Genomic DNA, 21,222 nt, shown 5'->3' with positions numbered 1-21,222 from the left:
ACTAGCCGCCAAGAAAAGTAAGACTGATCAGCTAGTGGTGGTAAAAAAAAGAAAAGCAATAGCAATCACTGACCGGAGAAAAGTCAGACGACCTCCGTCCCGAGCCTACCGGAGAATACATTGATATCCCTCTTGACGACAGTCGGCCAGAGTGGACTGTTAAGGTTGGGACGGTTGCTTTTGCTAATTTGGGGGCAAGCCTGCTCCAACTGCTGTAATAATTCAAAGACATTTTTGTCTTTGAAGTGGAAGAGATGCCAGGCATCAGCCCGGATCTTGCAGTCTACAAACTCGCCGTGGATCCTAAAATGAAGCCCATTCGGCAAAAGAAAAGAAACCATGGCGAGGAGAGAATTCAGGTGCAACCCCCGAAGTAAAAAAGCTGTTAGACGCTAGGTTTATTCGGCCATGTAACTTCCCTGATTGGGTTGCAAATGTTTTGCTTGTAAAGAAGCCGAATGGTACCTGGCGCATGTGTGTTGACTAAACTGACTTGAATAGAGCGTATCTGAAGGATAGTTATCCACTTTCAAAGATCGACAGTCTGGTCAATTTACAGCCGGACATGCCCTGATGAGTTTTATGGATGTCTACTCAGGCTTTCATCAGATTCCCCTGTGGAAAAGGATCAATAAATTAAAAGATGACTTTCTTCACTGATCAGGGGTTATTCTGTTACAATGTGATGCCGTTTGGCCTGAAGAATGCGCCTGCTACTTTTCAACGGATGATTAATACAGTCTTCATTAATCAGATTGGGAGGAACGTAGAGGCGTATATTGATGACTTGATAGTCAAATCCAAGCAGTAGGCGGATCACCTTGCTGATCTTTGAGAAACATTTGCCACACTCAAGCGGCATAAAGTCATGCTCAATAAAAAAAAAGTGTGTCTTTGGTGTTGAGTCTAGGAAGTTTCTCGGATTCCTGATTGACCAACGGGGGATAGAGGCCAACCCTGAAAAAATTCAGGCGATAATCGACATGCAGTCGCCCCGCACTGTCAAAGAAGTTCAAAAGCTAACAGGTTGCCTGGAGTCTCTGGGGAGATTCCTCAGTCGGTCAGGCGACAAGTATCTCTACTTCTTCTAGGCGATCAGGAAGAAGACTAACTTTGAATGGGGGGATAATGCTGAGGCGGCCTTCCAAAAGTTTAAAGCACGTCTGCACTCTCTGCCGAGGCTGGTTAGCCCTCTACCAAAAGAGATGCTCTACATGTATCTAGTCGTTTCAGATCATGCCCTCAGCGCTGTTCACTTAGCTGAAAGAGACGGCATCCAGCTCTCGGTCTATTTCATCAGCCATGTTCTTAGAAACGCAGAGCTTCGGTACCCCATCATTGTAAATTTTGGTCTCGCCCTTTACATGGCTGTCAAGAAGTTAAAACCTTACTTCTTGGCGCATGAGGTAGTGATCTATACGGACCAACCGATCAAGCGGCTACTAACAACCTTGGAGTATTCTAGATGAATGCTCAAATGGGCGATTGAAATGCAGGGATTGAAAATCACTTACGAACCAAGGAAGGCAATAAAGGGGCAAGCATTCGCCGACTTTATTGTCGAAATGACAAGGCCGGCTGTGCTGGAAAACACTGATCAGGTTTGGAAAGTGTATGTGGACGGGAGCTCCAATGCGAACGGCTGCGGTGCAGGGATTATATGTCAATCTCCTTAAGGAGATAAGTACGAGTATGCACTGCGGTTTGAGTTCCAGGTCTCAAATAATGAGGCCGAATATGAAGCCCAACTAGCCGGCATCCGGTATTGCAAGGCGGCAGGGGCAACAAAAATTGACGCCTCCTCAGATTCACAGTTGGTCGTGCACTAATACAAAGGAACCTACGAGGCCACTCATCCGGCCATGATTAAATATCTACAAGCCGTCAAAGAGGAAGCTGGGACGCTTGAAAATTTTCACTTAAATCAAGTGCCCAGGTCTTCCAACAACCAGGCGGATGCTCTGACCAAACTGGCGTCATCCGCCTCCTGTGAAACGCCTCGGTTAGTCTTCTGGGAAGTTATGGAAAAAAGAAGTATTACTGAAGAAAATCCCATTAGAGTACTGGACCGAAGCTCCACCTGGATGGACAGCATCCAGGCATATCTTACAGAGGCACCCTCCTTGATTAACCTCAAGAGGCGACCGTGCTGAAAAAACGAGCTGCAAACTTCAAGATAAGACAAGGAGAGCTCTTCAAGGCAGGTTTTCTAGCTGAAACCCCTATTGAAGTATTTTACCCCAAAAAAGGGAAAGAAAGTTCTTGAAGAATTGCATGCGGGATACTGTGCCTCCCATATAGGCGGCATGTCCTTGGCCGCCATGGCCAGGCGGCACTATTTCTGGCCAACACTTGAGTCAAATGCTATGGAGATGGTAAATTATGTGACAAGTATAAAAAATTTGGCAAGCTAATCCATCGTCCGACCACCGATCTGACGACCATCCACAGCCCAATACCTTTTGCTAAATGGGGTATGGATATTCTGGGGCTTTATACAACCGCTCCAGGCGGCAAGTGCTACATTTTAGTGCCTGTGGATTACTTTACCAAATGGATAGAGGTAGAGGCAGTAAAAAACATCAAGACAAAGGACGTCATCTCCTTCATCTGGAAAAATATCATCACCCGTTTTGGGGTGCCTATGTCTATGGTTTTTGACAATGGTCCTCAGTTTGAGACGCCTCATCTAAATACTTGGTGGTTTGCATCAGTCGGCCGACTCCAAGCAAAAATCCGGGTCGAAGCCTTCAACGAGTTAATCTCGGACGGGATTAAAAAAAAAGTAAAAAGAGCTGGCAGTCTATGGGAGGATGAACCATCACACATCTTATGGGCCATCAGAACAACTGCTAAAGGAGCGACAAGAGAAACCCCATTTCTCATGGTGTATGGTGCAAAGGTCGTCTTGCCAATTGAACACTATGAGCCGACTCTTCGGATCATGTTGTATGACGAAGAGGCAAATCGGGAGGCCATGCGGCTGGCATTGGACTCACTCCAAGAGCGCAGGGGCAATGCTGCCTTGCGCCATGAGATCTATCGTTTGAGGATGACTCGGGTCTACAACAAAAGAGTACACAAACTCCCTTTGAAAGTTGGGGATTTTGGGCTACGAAAAATGGAGGCAATCGGTATGGCGAATTAACAGGGAAAGCTAACCCCAAATTGGGAAGGCCCCTACCTATGAAGAAGTAAGAGACGGCACCTACCACCTGAAAGAACCAAACGGCAGGCAGCTATCTAGAACTTGGAGTGTAGAAAAGTTAAAAAAGTACTACTTCTAAGCATTTTTGTAAATTTCTCGATTTGTTAATGAGAATAAGCCTTCATTTCCAAATTTATCTTTTTAAAAATCCGCATGTCCAATGTACAGGTGGGGCAAGATCTATTTTTATCACAACACCGTTTGTGCCATGTACGGATGGTGTTACTGTTTTAAAGAGCGTCTGCCCCAACAACAGACGCCCTTAACCCATCTGAAGGAGCCGACTGCACCAAACCAGTCGTCCCACTTATTCAATTTTTTTAAGTCATAAACACATAACGACTATCCATAATTTCAAAAGAGGCCATTGGCAAGATATTATTATTTAAAAAGAGGCTAACGTCCATTGTCTGCTCCAACATGAGTACGACCGTCTGCTCCACCATGAGTCAGATAACCGGCGACGTCCATTCGAGCGAATTCGTCGAGGAGAAGCATCTCCCATTTGGGTGGCATATTTCTCTACGAACAAAACAAACGGCCCTATCAAATGCGCTAAGGCAAAGCTCGCAGCCGTTTGATCTAATCTAAATTGAAATCTAAAAAGCATTGAGTTTTTCGATTGTTCTAGTACAGGCGCAAAACGGCTACCGTTTCATATTAGAAGCTATCTTACCGCCTATTCTTGCTCTGGGGCAAGGCAAGCGGACAGTTCTTTTATCAACAAAAAAACTAAGTCAAAAAACTTAGCGGCTTATCTATATTTCATGAGGCCTTTGGCCAGATGCAATCAAGAGACCATCTGCTCTGCATGGCCGTCTGTCACTTGGTTTGGAGCAATCACCATAGTGATTGATTGACTTAGAAACCATGCATACTCTTTAAAGTATCAATAATTTCTAAGTCAATCAATCCACTCAACTAGGGATGGCAACGGGTCGGATTCGGATCGGACTTAGTAAGATCCGAATCCGATCCGATTTATAAACGGACCACAGATTTGGATCCGAATTCGAATCCGGATCCAGATCACTATACTCCGAATCTGAGTCCGCCGGATTTTCGGACTTTCAAATTTTCAAAACACCGAATCCAAATCCAGTTGTTTCACGTCATGAACAAATAAAACGACAAATAAAATAATGTAAAATTGATATTCATCCATGTTAATTTACAATAAATGCCTAGAAACAAAGTATTACAGTGGAGTGTTGGACATAATAATTCATATTATGAAGTTATACTTCTGTTTAATATAAAAAAGGAAAAAAAAAAGAAACCAAGACCATTCCAATAGAAGTTCAGCAACCAATCTTGTTTGATAATTAAGTGAAGATCTACTCTCTCCTGCATGTATTTATTTGCTAGATATTCACTGATTATAGTTACAAATAAAAAGAGTGAGGTGTTGAGAGGTGAGAGGAGACTAGGAGAGAGGGAGAAAGGGGTTACATTGGAGAAGAATCAAAGAAAAAGGAAGGTGCGGCTGTTTGGGGGAAATGAAGTGGCTAGGTTTTATGACCACATATTTATATATATTGTGTATAATAATAGAAAAAAGGCCTATCTTATAATGGATCGGACTCGGATTATTCGGATCGGACCCTACACAAGATCCAAGTCCGCTCCACCTCCTATTCGGATTCGGACTTTTTTTTGCGGACTCGGATTCGAACTTTTTGTTATCGGATTTGGATCGGAGTTTAATCTTTTGATCGGTTTGGATTCGAATCGAACCCGGAGTAAATTGTCATCCCTACACTCAACCGAAACCAACCATCTGTCCAAGGGCAAGGACATTCGCATGGTATATAGGTTAAAAATACTTAGCCAAAGATAAATACATGCAAAAAAATCAAAGCTTTAAAATTTTTAAAGCATAACACCAAAATAAACAGAACCGGTCAAACGACCAAATGCTTCAATAAAAGAAGCAGCCGCCCAAAATGGACGACTGCTAGAGTTAGCCAGCATAGCCGGAGGAGATGTTGAATTACCCGACCCCTCGGTCGGTAAAGATACACAAGTACTCGGCATGCAGGCCGCAAAATCAAATACTTGGCCATTGAGCCGCAGAAATATATGAAAAGCTTAAGTAGCAGGGGAGAGGTTCTCATTGTTAGCAGCCGCATCCTTGTTTTCACCCGCCGACTGCTCATCATCTTCTTCATCCTCCTCCTCCTACTCACCCTCGGAGGACTCTATCGAGGAGCCTGACTCCTTAGCCGCAGCAGCCTTGGCCGCTTCCTCCTGAGCCTGCTGTAGGAGCTGGGCGTTGAAATCATTGCTGGCTTGATCAAACTTGATCTTCCAAGTATCATAGTCAACACCTGGCTTAGCCGCTTCCCATGCCATCCGCATGATGGATTCATTGTCTTCCATCATTTGTTTGACGAGGGCCTCCTTCTCCGCCTAGGCACGAGCCTGATACTTGGCCCGGAGCTGCTTCTCTTGGTTAGTCAGGCACTGCTCCAGGCGGCAAACCCACTGCTTGGCCTTCTCAGCATCTTTCTTGGCCTCATCCAAGGACTCAAGCTTCTCCTTAAGTCCCTTAACTTCAGCCTTAAGCTCGTTGATCTTCGTCCGAGCCATCTCCAAGTCCCGCTTCACCTGCAGGTTGGCATCCGCCTAGGATTACATCATATCAAGGATCAATAACTCATTCGGGGCAATTTCAAATTGAGCTCTATCTAAAGCAGAGGCGGCTCAGTCATTAGCAGTCGTTATCTCCTTGAACTTCTCCTGGATGGGCTTTCTAAGCCCATGCACGTGCAGCATAGCCTGCATTCGGTCAAAAGGGGCGAATGGTTAGCAACAAGTGGATATACATTTGATTTGTAAGAATTTATACAAAGTCTTTACCTTGAAGAGGTTCCCTAAGATGCCATCCAAGCTCAAGGTGCCGACCCCTCGAACATACGCCTTGTCCTCCGGATCCACCGTACGCAGCATCTCCCTGGCCATCTGGACAACAGTCGGCCTCTGAGTAGGAGCTGCACAAATTAAGATTACGTAGATCAAGAGAAGGCCGAATGATCTACATATATGAAAAAAGCATCAAGGGAAAGTGGCTCTTACCCTCCAGCTGCTCCTCGTCCTCCCTGATGGGCTTCTTCCCGTACCCTGCTAAGCCGGCAGCAGAAGTGAGTGGCTTGCCACTCTTCAATACCCTTGGGGCATCCGGCTTGCTGGCATCTTTGCCAGCGTCGAGACGGGGGTCGTCGCCTCCCTTCTTTGGTTTATGGGCAATGTACTTTTTAGACTTGCCAGAAGCGCCCACATCTCCGGCCCTCAACTTCTGTAGCTTAGGGTCGGATGGTTTAGAGGGAGAAGGTTTGTTGGAACCACCCTGCACCAACAAGGATTAATCAGAAAACATGCGGACTAAGGAAAAATCTTGTTCAAAAAAGACAAGTGTGAAACATTTACCTTGGGGGTTCCGCCTGTTTTTTGTTCTTCGTTCGACCGTTTGAGAACGTTCGAACGGTACATAGCTGCAGAGACTGTCGGCTTCTTGGAGGCCGAGAGATTTTCCATAGCTTTGTCTGCACAAAGAAACATGAGTTAGAAATCTGCAAGCAAATATTGAAAACAGCTAAAGCATTAAAAATATCAAGCGGTCGACTACCTCTCGGCATCTATGTACTAAGGCCGCAGGCGGCCAAGTATACCCCGTCCGAGAGCCACTCGTAACGGGGATTGTAACTTTGGTGGGTGACTTCCTTCTCCCCCGTCTTCTCGTTTGTCCGGACAGACAACTTATTGGACTTAATGATTTTGATGATGACACAACCTCACTTACTTACCTACTAATAAAGGCTTGATTGTTTAAGTGTGTGATCAGTGCAAAGACTAGGAGAATTAAGTGTCAAGCAAAGATACCATGAGGAACAGGAAGGCTAGAAACAAAGCTATACAAAAAGAAGAGTTCCTTCACAGGAACTGGCACTTCAGAAATGAAGACTTGAGAAGAGAAGGTTCCCTCAGGGAACAGAAGCTTAAGAGAAGAAGCATCACCAGAGAAGAGAAGTTCCTTCTAAGGAATAGAAGCCTCGGAGTTGAAGCTTCATCAGAGAACATGAAGACTAAATATATTTTTATATTTTAGGATTTATGTAAGTATGGGAAAATTAGTTACACTCGAAAAATATGTGTGGAATTGGTCTTAGGATAGAATTTTGTGCATGCTAGTTTTTAGGAAAAACTGTTACAATTTAAATGTTTATCTTTTTTTCTTAAATTAAAAGATTTTATTTTATTTTCTTTTTCCGATTTTAGGAGAATATTTTTAAAAATAAAATCTCCCATGTTTTCCAAAACTTGCGGCCTACTCTCCCATGATCTTCATCAGTCATGGCTTTGCACATTGAGGAGTTCATGGTTCCTTAATTCAAAGGACATGATCTTCTTAGTGGGTATGAGTAGTGGCGTAGTGGATTTGCTTCACAATGAAGGTTTTCCAATGCGTTTATTGCTCTATAAATAACTCATAGTTTCTGTTGGAAAATCTCACCCTTGCTCACATAAGTTTTAAGCTTCCAATTGAGTTAAGAGTCCAATTCCACATAAGTCAATTAGAGTGTTCTTAATGTTCTTATACTAGAGTTTTTATTTCTTTCTTTCGAGTTGTAATTTGGGGAATGGGGAATTTTGAGTGAACTTCTGTATTGTGAGAAAGAGAAGTGATGAGAAAGAGCAGAGAGAAGTAAGAAGAGAGAAAGAGAAGAGAAAGAGCAGAGAGAAGTAAGAAGAGAGAAAGAGAAGAGAAGGAGTAACAAGTTGGGTGACTTGTTCCTCAGGGCTTCAAGTTCGTTGAGGAACTTGAAGTAAGAGTCTTTAGTTTGTAATAGGATTTATTGCCCTATTCTGGTGAAGATTCTTTTCCTAAAATCCTAAGTGGTCGTGGTTTTTCTCCTTGATTAGGGCCAAGGAGTTTTCCACGTAAAAATCTCTCGTGCACTTTTGTTCCTTCATTTTATCTTTCTGTTCCTTTAGCTTACTAATTGCATAGCATTAAAACAATCAATAGGAAATCAATTAAGCATTAACAATCAACGACCATAAATTACCCCTTCATATTATTTATTAGATCCCCATAAACCCTAGAAAGTAACTACTCAGACATAATTAAAAATAAACTAAACAAAGTAATTAAATAAAGCATAATTAAAAGCCATAAGAAATATAATTAGATAAAGAGAAAAAGCTAAACAAGTTAAGAATAAAATCTAGAAGCTAAAACTACAACTAAAACTACTTAACTCCTGCGTACTAATCCTATCCCCTTTTATAAAGAAGACAAAAATAAATCCTAACCCCACTCAAATTCCACCACAAAACCTAACAAACTATAAATATATAAGTTGCGGAAATCTTCATAGGCTGCCATTAATTGGGCTTTTAACAACGAAGCCCACTGATGAATCAAATCAGCTCAATCTCGCAGCAACAAGCTCGCTCGATCGGGCATTGGGCCGCCCGATCGGGCCCGTCAGAAATCACGCCCAGCAGCTGACTTTTCTTGGGGTTGGGCTTCTGTTTGCTTTAGGCCCAAACCTCTCTATTCACTACTTGGCTTATCTAGTAAAATATTGTGATACTTGTTTGGTTCGTACTAGTAACATGAACTTTGTAGCTTGCTTATTTAATCGAGCCCTTAATTACCAAACTAAATTTATGTAGCTCGGCCTTGGGCTTATAATACAGTCATAAAATACGATCTGACTCTAATATCTTTGTAGTGGCTCAATAAGCTCAGGAATTATCGTAATTCTGCAAATTCCTACAAAATAATACCAACTCTACAAAAACACTAGAAAACGTATATTAGTAATAAAAATAGCTCCGCAGAGCTTAAATTAGCACAAATATGACCATGGGATAGGGAATATAACTATATATAAAATAGACTCATCACTTACTTAGTTTTTAATTCCGCAAAAGGTTTGGCTAAACTCTCATACTACAATTTAACACCCCCCCCCCCTTCTTGTAGTATTCATTGAAACAACAATTGGTATCAGAACCTAACTTCTTAGAGAATCAGGAAACCCTGAAGAACAAAGGTCCTGGAGAAAATGAATACTCACGAAAAGCTCGAGGAAGGATACTGAACTTAGAGACCTCCTATGTTCAACGGCAAGTTCTATACCTACTGAAAGAACTGTATGGAGATCTTTATCAAGGCGGAGAACTACCAAGTTTGGAGGGTCATTGAAGTTGGTGATTTCGAAGTCACCAAGACACTCTCTCATAATGAGGTAATCTCTAAGCCCATGTCTGAATATGATAAAGAGGATTTTGATAAGATGGAAATCAATGCTATGGCTGTAAAATTGCTCCATTGCGGGCTTGGACCTCATGAACACAATCGTGTTATGGGGTGCAAGAACGCTAAGGAATTATGGGATTTGCTGCGGATTACTCATGAAGGAACAAATGAGGTTAAACGCTCAAAAATTGATCTACTTATGTCTAAGTATGAAAGATTTGAGATGCAACCTAAGGAAACCATCCAGGAGATGCTAACTCGTTTTACTAACATCATAAATGAGCTGGTTTCCCTTGGTAGACAGATTCCTACAGATGAGCAGGTTAGGAAGGTTCTCAGAAGTCTTCCACGGGACGAGAGATGGAGAGCTAAGGTGACAGCCCTACAGGAAACTAAGGACTTCACCAAGTTCAACATCGAGCAACTTGCTGGTTCTCTCATGACTCATGAGTTACACCTTGGAGTCAACACTGAAACCATGAGGAACAAGGGGTTGGCTCTGAAAGCAGAGGAGGAGGAAGACTCGGAAGTGGAAGAGGATGAGGCTGCCATGATTGTACGAAGGTTCAAAAGGATATTCAAGAAAGGTCGCACCTCAAGGAACTTCGGGAAAAAGAACTCTAATGCCAAACCTGACTACAGCTGCCACAAGTGTGGATCCCCAGATCACTTTATCAAGGATTGTCCCCTCTGGGAAAATGATAAAGGTAAAGGAAAGGGTAAGGAGCAAGGAAAAGAAAAATTCAGCAAAGCAAACTCTCAAAAGTCAAATATGAGGAAAGCCATGATCGCAGCTTGGGGTGATTTTGACAGTGAAGAAGATGAGGATGACCAACCAGAAGAGGAGACAGCTAATCTGTTTCTGATGGCTAAATCAGATGATGAAAAAGCTTAACTTGAGGAAATTCACAAAGAGGTATTTCTTGATCCTAAACAGCTTAAAACTCTTTCTAAAGATGTCTTAATAGATTTGTGTCTAGAAGAAGAAGAATTCTTTAGAGATACGTGTGTGAAACTGAATAAGTGTGAGAAGGCTCTCAAAGTTTGCAAGGAACTAGCACTTGGTTGGAAACAGCTTATGCCAAGTCCCAAAGCAAATTGTAAGAGCTGGATATTAAGTATAAACACATAAAAGAGATAGCTGATAGAATCAAGAATGAAAGTATTCTTCTGAATGTTGAATTAACTCAGTATAAGCTCATGAATTCTGATATCAGTTCTAGTAGTTCCTCGAGTGATCAATTTCTTAAATTCAATGTTGATTTTGAAAATCTGAAAAATGAACTTTCGACTTTAAGAAACCAAAAGGATCAACTTGAAAATGAACTGAATGCCAGAAAGGATAGGAGTATTGACCCAAAAGTCATACCTAAATGGATTGCTGAAGCTCAAGGAAAAAGAACAGAAGGTCTTGGTTATATGACCAAGAGAAAGGGTAAACAAAAGAAATATGTTGAGCTTCCTAGCAAGAAAATATGTACTTTTTGTGGTAAGACTGGACATATCTATGGTCAATGTTGGACTAGAGAAGAAGCTGATAAAATAAATGTAAAACAAGTGTGGGTCAAGAAAACTGATGTTGCATCCACGTCAAAGGAACCCAAAGAAACCTGGGTTTCTGATTCTAATGCTTAGTTTTATTGCAGGTTCTAGTGAGGGGGAACAACTCGTGGTATCTCGACAGCGGGTGTTCAAAGCATATGACAGGTGATAAATCAAAATTCCTCTCACTAGAAGACTACCCTGGAGGAACAGTAACCTTTGGGGATAACAAGAAGGGCGAGATCATTGGAAAAGGAAAAATTGGAAAATCAAAATCTCATTCCATTGATAATGTGTTCCTGGTCGAGGGCTTAATGCACAATTTGCTCAATATATCACAATTTTGTGATAAGGGAAACTCTGTAAGTTTTACTTCTGATTCTTGCAACATCGTCAACAACAAATCAGGAAAGGTTGTTCTAGAAGGAACAAGAAGCGGGAATACATATATTGTTGACCTCAACTTGATCCCAAGGAACAACCTCACATGTCTGAGTGTTGTTGAAGACGATCCCCTGCTATGGCATAAACGTTTTGGACATGCTAGCTTTTCAGTACTGGACAAGCTGAGGTGAAGGAACTTGGTCATGGGACTCCCTATTATCAAGTTCCTACAGAATAAAGTTTGTGATGCATGTGTGAAAGGCAAGCATGTTCGTTCATCTTTTAAATTGAAGAAAATGGTGAGAACTACAAAGCCTTTGGAACTAATACATATGGACTTGTGGGGTCCCATGAGAATTCAAAGCAGGAGTGGGGGAGAACGCGGTAAGATCGTTTGGGATGAATGTGGATTGTGATGTCTAGTTCTTATGCCTAGCATACCCTATGTTTCAATCAACCTTAGATATCTCAAAAAGTGCATACCTTGACTACTTGAGAAAGATTTTCATTCATTTGCATTGTAGTCTCTTTGTAAGTCCATTTTGCAAAGGTTTTGTTGTTTTTTTTTTTCCTTTTCTTTTCTTTTTATGGTTTTGCCTCTTTGATGTTGATGGAGAGTTGTGGGTAAACTCTTAGGATGTAATTAGCAGGCGGTTACCTTTAATGAGTAATAGGAGATGGTTGAAAGAAGCTTGGACGTCTGTTTACAAACGGACTTGCGGAAGACTGTCGGATGTTTGCAAGGAATGAGTTAAGAGTTCAGAAGTCAAAGGCTCTGGATTCTCTCAAATGATTCACAAATGTGTGAAAAAATGAAGGGTGGTGAACCCCTATTTATAGAAAGGGTAAAGAATCTAGGGTAAAAATCCTTAGATTCACCCATGGTAAATGGTTAAAAAAACCAACCACTCATAAACCGACACCTGTCACAGGCGGCACGTGGAAAGCCTATGACCCCTGTGAGGGGCAAATGATTTGGGTATTTTATACCCTGCCAAGTGGCCCAATCCGAGCCTAACACGTGTCACTGGAAGTGGCGCCAACTTGGACCTTCTAGATGGTGACACGCATCAAGCATATATTGCCCCCTGGGAATGGCGGCCTTCAAGGCCCAAATCCCAAGGGGCCCCTAAAAGCGGCGTGCCTTAATCCCTAAGTCATCAAACCCTAGGGAGGGCACATTTCTGAAGGTCCCTATAAATAGGGACATTCCCTCATTTATTGGGACACGTTCCAATCATTACGGATCTGTCACTCACAAGAAACAGACACCACCTGAACTTGGAATCCGAGCAGATAACTTATTTTTCGCACGTTTTACTCCAAATCTGTACTAACTTAATCTTCGGAGGTGGACCACTGACTATTCGGTGCTCCGTTTGCTTTGCAGGTACAGGCGTCCTTGCCGAATCCAGTCTTTGAGTTGTAACTCTCCCGAGAGACACAAAAAACCCCAAAACAACATAGTTTGGTGGTAAGATGCTTATTAGCTCTAGAATTAGAGGTTGCATGTTGGTCCAAGATATGGGACCTTAAATGGCTAAAGCTCACTGGGCCAAGAGGTCCATGTGGGGGGAGTAAAACAGCATTCTAGCTTGAAAAATCACATGAGACAATGTTAAAAGGCACCTTACATGTGAGGGGGAGTGTTGAAGAATAAACTTCCCAAGTACACATGTAAGTGTCCTACATTGGTTGAAGAAAAGAGAGTTAAACACTTTATAAGGCTAAGGGGCTACTCCTCCTATTGTCATATGGTTTTGGGATGGTGTAGGAGTTTATAGGTACTACACATCGGAAATAATATGAATCATATTCAATTAAGCACCTAATCCCAAGAATCACATGCATAACACACAAGACACATAATCATACCTTTGAAGCGTGAATTCCACGTAGCTATTCGACAGGCAAATCAGGGAGAGAATAGAGCCCCAAATGTTGTTCCTCTACTTAGTCCACGAGATTCGAACGAGCCGTCCACCAATACTAGATTGGTCGAGTGATTAAGGAAAACCGCGATCACCACCTTTTCGGACAACCGACCACCGCACGAACCACCACCACCACGATACACCACCGGCGCCGAGGAGGAGGAGAGAGCCATGAGAGACAGGACTTTGAGAGGGGTTGGGTTTCGTGTTTGCTAATTCAGGTTTGATCAAAAGATCAGTAAACTGCTTACTTGCAAACCTAGGCACCTAGTCTATTTATAATCTCATTATAATTAGACTAGGGCACGAAGCCCAAAACCCTCTAATCCAATCCATATGGCCGGCCACCTAGAGTGATGAGGCCCATGATGGGCCTTGTCCTCTAATGCTCGATCTAGCCCCTTTACGTGACCTTATAGGATCCGTCCAATTGGGCTTTGGCCTATTTTACCAGTCCAAAGATCGTAAGTAATTCGGCTATGGCAAAACGACAACCCAAATGTCCGGACTTAATTATCTCCATAATTTGATCCAATTATATATCTAGTAATTGCACACAACGAAGACATAACTCTTTTAGATGGAACCTCCTTGGACTTGTGAAGTGGACTCTCTCTCTCTTGGTTTGCGGGTGCTGCCCAGGCTTGCGTTTAACAAAGACCCACGTGGCGTTGAATCAGTGACATGAAGTAATAAGAAGTTAAGTGGATGATGTGGCGTAATGACGTGGCGTTGAATGAGAAACATATGTTGAATTGAGAGCGTTAAGACCTGACCGTAGGCTTAGCAATTGCTCTAGATAATTGATTGATTGAATTGTTATTGATATTTGATAGATTTTGAACTATATACAAGGTGAAACATAACCCTAACACTACTAAAAATTGGCCAAATTGCGACCGCTGCAAACGGTCGCAGAAAATAGTAAAAATGGTCGCAAAACATAATTGCAACCGTCAACGGTCGTAACATGGTGGTCATTATTCTCTTGGTCGCAAAAAAACAAAATTACGACCGTTTGACGGTCGCAGATTTTTAACGATCGTTTTAACTATTTTCAACGATTGTTGAATAAACAGTCGCAAATATTAGAAATTGCAACCGCCTTATGAAACGGTCACAAATCTTGAAATTAGCGGCCGTCAGACGGTCGCTAAAAGTATTTAAAAAAAAACAAAAATAAAGACCCACCCACCCGTAACCTAGATCCACCCAAAGCAGATCCGACCGAAACCACCACCACTGCCCACCCTAAACAACCACTAGCCGCCGCCTCCCTCTACCCACCATTACTTTTGCCCACCTCCAACCACCCATACCCACCACCACCCACACCCACCCTTAACCCAGAAATTCAAACGAAAAAATTCGAACACAACAATAAAACCCAGAAATTCGAACAAAAAAATTCGAACACAACAATGAAACCCAGAAATTCGAACAAAAAAAAATTCGAACACAACAATTAAACCCTGATTTTTAGTGAAAATAATCAAATAAAAACGAAATAAACCCGCATAAATTGAACCTAAATTCGACAATAAACCCACAAATCCGAACCTAAATTCAACAAAAATTCGAACGTAAATTCGACAATTAAACCCACAAATTCGAACCTAAATTCAACAAAAAAATTCGAACCTAATTTCGACAATTAAACCCACAAATTCGAACCTAAATTCAAACCTAAATTTGACAATTAAATCCACAAATTCGAACAATAAATTAAACAAAAATTCAACATACCTTTATAAATAGTTTTTTCTCTAATGGTTCATATGGTCAAATTCGACCACAAAAACTCCAGATCTGGAATTTTTTTGGTCGAATTTGACCATTAACACCATACTTCGTTTGTTGCTCGTTGAATTTATCAAACTTTGTTAATTGGTCAGTGAAGAATCGGCAAAGGCGTGCTAGCTCTAGTGTAAAAGAGAACGGATGGAGGAGAAGAAGAGAATAAAGGAAAAGGAGAAGAGGAAAGAGATCGGGGAGAAGAGGAAAGAGAAGGGGAAACAGATCAGGGAAAGAAGAAGAGGAAAGAGAGAGAGGGGAAGAGAAGAGAGGCGTGAGGAGAGAAAGGGGAAGAGGAGCGGACGAAACTGATCAGGGTTAGGGTATGCTCCTCTGTTATAGTACCCTTTTTTTAAGAAAAAATAGATCTTTTATGACCGGCATTAGAGGTCGTAATTTTGCGACCGCCTCTCAAACGATCGCAATTGTGGGAATTTACGACTGCCACTAACAGTCGCAACAACATTATTTCTATTTTGAATTTTTTTGACACATATTTTATTTTAAAAAAATATCTAAATACCTTTGCAACCGTTTTTTAACTCAAAACGGTCGCAAATCTGCGACCTCTTTCAAAACAGTCGCGTTTTCATGACGTTCGCAGAAAAAACGGTCGCAAATTAGCCGAATTTTAGTAGTGTAAGTCTTTTTATTAATTGTTTTAATCTTTTTTTAATTTAGACTACTTTTCTATCCGAATTTCGTGACTTGTTTAGTTTCTCAAATTTTTAGAGGTTAGATTGAATACTATCTCTTTGTGGATTCGACCCTACTTACCTATTACATTGTTAGCTAGATTTGTTAGGAATTTATTTTTGACAAGTGTTCGATAACCTATCAAATTTTGGCGCCGTTGCCGGGGAGACAGTTTAATTTGATTTGACTTTTATTTTTGGTTGAACTAAACTTGTATATACTTGTAGGCGTCGTTTAAAGTACGTTAAAGCATGTTGTGAATATTCTTGGCACTCATAGGAAGTGGAAATTGACATTATGATTAGGGACACGATTAGGGACAAGGAAAGTAGGGAGCCGCCAACAAGTTTTTAAGGAACTTGTAAACCATTCACGGATCATTTAAGGCAACCACGATTAAGGGACAACGAGAGGCAACAAGGATTGACCCGCGAAGGTTACACCCCATTCGTAAATCATGAGATTACTAACTCCATATGGTTCGCAACCACGAAAGGAGGATCGGGGATGATGGTACGAAGTGAGTCATGGAGTCACGTTCGCCCGTATTGGCCTCTACTCGATTCTTATTGTGAAAAGTATTCCTGCGATCTCAAAGGCATGCAAACAAAAATTCAATTTGCTCCAAACTAATTGGTTGAATATTAATGCACACGTTATTCTAAAATATTTGTGACCACTTTGATTTAATGATAAGATTAAAGGAACCTAAACCGGTTATCCAAATTATCTTATTAGGCGTTATATTCAATTACATATTCCCTTTAACATGCAATATGGTGATCATAAATAAAAATAATAGAATAGACATTAATATTGGAAGCAATTTAACAATAATAGCGTGAGTCAAATTAAATATAAATTAACCTAATCATGATACTAGCAATATAAAATAAACTAAGTAATTAAATTAATTAATTACTCACATTCCGCACTTTCCTTTAAATTGCTACATCATGAATAAATTGTTAGTAACTTCAATAAAAAATTATAAATCAAATGAAAGTTAAATAAATGTAGAGTTGATTTGGTCCAAACCCTCAGTTAATTATACCTTCCACGCCTTGGTTTAAGTATAGAACTTCGGGTGTTGTATGGACTCCTTGGAGTGCTTAAGGGATGTATTATAAGAGAATAGGATGGCTAGAATTTAGGCTAAATAAAGAGGGGAGAAAGAATGATTTTTTGGTGTAGGGAGAGAGAGAATGATTTTTTTTTTTTTTGTGTAGAAGAGAGGAAGAGAGAATGATTTGGTGATCAAGCTTGTTGATGATTGAAAAGGGGGTGATATGACCTCTAATTATAGAGAAAAAAGAAGGGTCGAAGAATTAGGATAAGATCCGAATGAAATCGGAATAAAACTTGATAGACAGCAATTTTTTATGTTTATGCTATTTACTAGGTGAAAACGGTCCATTAACAATCGGTAGTCGTAAATTAGATCAACCATAACAAAAGACAAAGGTTAGCACAATAATCACAAGAAACTAGGAAGACGAGTGGAATTCTAGAAGAGTTAGGACTCATGGGAATAAAGAAATAAATAAATAAATAAAAATCAATAATACTATGTTATACGAGTTGACACGTATCAAAGGACTTGGCTAAGACTAGCTTGACACGAAAATATATAAAAAAAAATTAAGAAGAAAGAAAGTTGACGCTAAAAAGACACCTAAACTGGACAGGTTGTAGTATATCGGTTATAAGTTTTTATCTATGATTCTGATTGGGACTAAATCAACGCAAAATGAAAGTTAAAACTTGGGGCTACAGATCCATAGGTTGCACTACACGTAATTCTTTCTAGAACTCCGGCTATGACCAAAACAAATTGACTCTTGTGCAGGATACGGGAATAAAAATCCGGGTTGACTCAAAATTAAAAAAAAAAAAAAAAAAAAAAAAAACTATGACTCGACTCAAATAAAAAAAGGAGGATTAGATAAGAAAAAAAAAGAAAAATAAATAAAAATATGCACACTTATGCACATTGTCGCGAATGATGCAATGAAGTTCACAACCTAAAGTCAAGATCTATGTTCCACTATGGTCAAGCTTATTTGGGTGTCAAAGGGTACCATGGTTAAGAGTTTGGACGTGTTAGCAAGGCAGCCTCCCTTGAGGGTGTATGCCAACGGGCGGCTCCGCGAGTTCGTGATGAAATCGAACTCGACTCCATGGTTTGGGTGGATTTAAAAACTCGGATGAACCCTTATTGCCATGAGCGTTTTTGGGTTGATAGAGCTTAAATCCCCCGGGCTAGCCACATACGTAGAACACATACTATTGTGGAAAAATAGGTAACCTAAAATGCATATGCATATGTGACAATGCCAATTAATTCGCAGGAATACAATTCAAGAATCTTTCAAGTCTCATCCACTCATCTTAACTAAATACCGATCACTCAAATCGATAAATAACCAAGAATCCTCCCCGGTGGAGTCGCTAAATTGTAGGTGTCGTTTGAAGTGCGCCTGCGTTAAAGCATGTTGTGAATATGCTTGGCACTCATAGGAAGTGGGAATTGACATTACGATTAGGGACACGATTAGGGACAAGGAAAGTAGGGAGCCACCAACAAGTTTTTAAGGAACTTGTAAACCGTTCACGGATCATTTAAGGCAACCACGATTAAGGGATAACGATAGGCAACAACGATTGACCCGTAAAGGTTACACCCCATTCATAATCCATGAGATTACTAACTCCATATGGTTTGGGACCACGACATGAGGATCGGGGATGATGGTACGAAGTGAGTCATGGAGTCACGTTCGCCCGTATTGGCCTCTACTCGATTCTTATTGTGAAAAGTATTCCTTCGATCTCAAAGGCAAACAAAAATTCAATTTGCTCCAAACTAATTGGTTTAATATTAAAGCACACATTATTCTAAAATATTTGTGACCAGGCCACTTTGATTTAATAATAAGATTAAAGGAACCTAAACCGGTTGTCCAAATTATCCTATTAGGCGTTATATTCAACTACACATTCCCTTTAACATGAAATATGGTGATCATAAATAATAATAATATAATAGACATTAATATTGGAAGCAATTTAACAATAATAGCGTTAGTCAAATCAAATATAAATTAACCTAATCATGATACTAGCAATATAAAATAAAATAATTAATTCAATTAATTAATTACTCACATTCCGCGCGTTCCTTTAAATTGCTACATCGTGAATAAATTGTTAGTAACTTCAATAAAAAAAATTATAAATCGAATGGAAATTAAATAATTGTAGAGTTGATTTGGTTCAAACCATCAGTTAATTATACCTTCCACACCATGGTTTAAGTATAGAACTTCGGGTGTTGTATGGACTCCTTGGAGTGCTTAAGGGATGTATTATAAGATATTAGGGTGGCTAGAATTTGGGCTAAATAAAGAGGGGAGAAAGAATGATTTTTTGGTGTAGGGAGAGAGAGAATGATTTTTTGTATAGAAGAGAGGAAGAGAGAATGATTTGGTGATCAAGCTTGTTGATGATTGAAAAAGGGGTGATATGACCTCTATTCATATAGAAAAAAGAAGGGTCGAAGAATTAAGATAAGATCCGAATGAAATCGGAATAAAACTCGATCGACAACAATTTTTGCGGTTTTTGTTTTTATCATATCTTTTGATCAAGAAATCGGAATAAGATAAATAAGATATCATTGGAAAGCTCTTGAGTTTTAATTTCTAACTCAATTAGAATCAGATTAAAATATTCTGTAGAACAAAAGATGTGGCTGAAATAGTGGGACGGTGTCAGTTTTGGATAGAGTTTCGTATTTCGCTCATATCTTTTTCGTTATAGCTCAGAATTGATATTATAATATATCATTGGAAAGATAATTTCAAGAGCTATCCAACCATCTTAGATTTAGATAAAAAAAAAATATGAAGCACAAAAATAATATATGACTATCTTTGAACGTCTTTCAATTCAAGTAGAATTAGGACTTTCAAAAAGAAAAGTTTTATTCAATTTCAAATGCTTTAATCTTATCTCTGAATAGGATAATTAAGATATTTTAGAAATTTATAGAAGATTCTAATTAATCCTAATTGGATTAGCAGTGGGATTTAAGCCTTTGGACCCTCCACATGATCATTGGGTCGTAGGTAAGGTGGGCTTAGGTTCGATTTAGACTCAGTTTAGTATTTTGGCCATAACTTATTCGATATAATTCGGATTTGGGCTTATAATGTATCGTTGGAAGATCTTTTCAAACCCACCCAAATATTAAATCATTGGACCCATATTATGGACCAAAATAAACTGGTCTAAACGTTTTATAAAAAGGACACGAAATCAATTATTTTAATGGACACGAAATGAATTATTTTGGGTTTAAAGGCATGAATAGAGGAAAATAATTTATGGTTGGTGAAATGGGCTAGGAATTTGATTGGTTTATGAAATGTATTGGGAGTGAACATGGATTTAAGCACTCCAAAGATTACATACTCAACCCGACCAATAATGGCGGTGAAAGGTTGTTCATCATTGGGTTTGGTTTTAGGGAGAAATTTTTAGGTGTCTACAATACTAGTTGTTGGCCCAGCGCGCAGTCCCCCAATGTGATTTTGTCTCGGTGATTAGCGTATAATTAGTCGTAATTTATGTGTTAATGTAATTGGTTGCGTTTTGTTTGCCGATTTTTTTCTCTGATTGGTTAGCGTATTATTATATGTGGCAAGCCTTAAATTTAATTTGGCTAATGATCACTTTAGCTATAGTAAATAATGATTTAGGCATAGAGGCCAGAGTGGGTAGCAAGATGAATTTGTTTACTATTACATTGGATGGCACGCAGAAGGCACATGATGTGAGTATTGCTGAGAATGTTGCGGTCCCTCAATTTGGTGATCTATGCTTCGTGATTATTGTGTAATTAGTCAATGCTATGTGCGTAGATTATATCTAATGTTTTATTGGTAATGAAATTAGGTATAGTTGTTAGCATTGATCAATGATGAAATCTAATGGAATAGATTGTTTTGCTAAGAAATAAATGTAATATATGGGTGTGTTGATTAATGTGTATTGTGTTATGTATTAATAAAGTGATTGAAAGGGTTAAGTTGTAGTTTCTTATACTTTAATTATATTACCTATATTAATTATGGAAATAATAAAGTTGTTGCTATTATTGTTGTTAAATTGTTTGAAAGAGTTATAAAAGGCTATTAGCATTTTAATAGTTATAATGATTTAATAATTAATAATAAGGGTAAAAGAATTTTTTATTATATTTTGGAATTTTGTTATAGAGCAATGGTTTATTAAAAAAAAAAGGTTAAAGAAAAATCAATTAAAAAAGGAAACATTTCTAGTTATGATTATTTAAATTTTAATTAACTTTAAGTGTAAGGCCCTGTTCT

This window comes from Chenopodium quinoa, unplaced genomic scaffold (genome assembly GCF_001683475.1).
Source record: "Chenopodium quinoa cultivar QQ74 unplaced genomic scaffold, ASM168347v1, whole genome shotgun sequence".
In the NCBI taxonomy this organism is placed as follows: Eukaryota; Viridiplantae; Streptophyta; class Magnoliopsida; order Caryophyllales; family Amaranthaceae; genus Chenopodium; species Chenopodium quinoa.
This window is presented reverse-complemented; position numbering follows the sequence as displayed.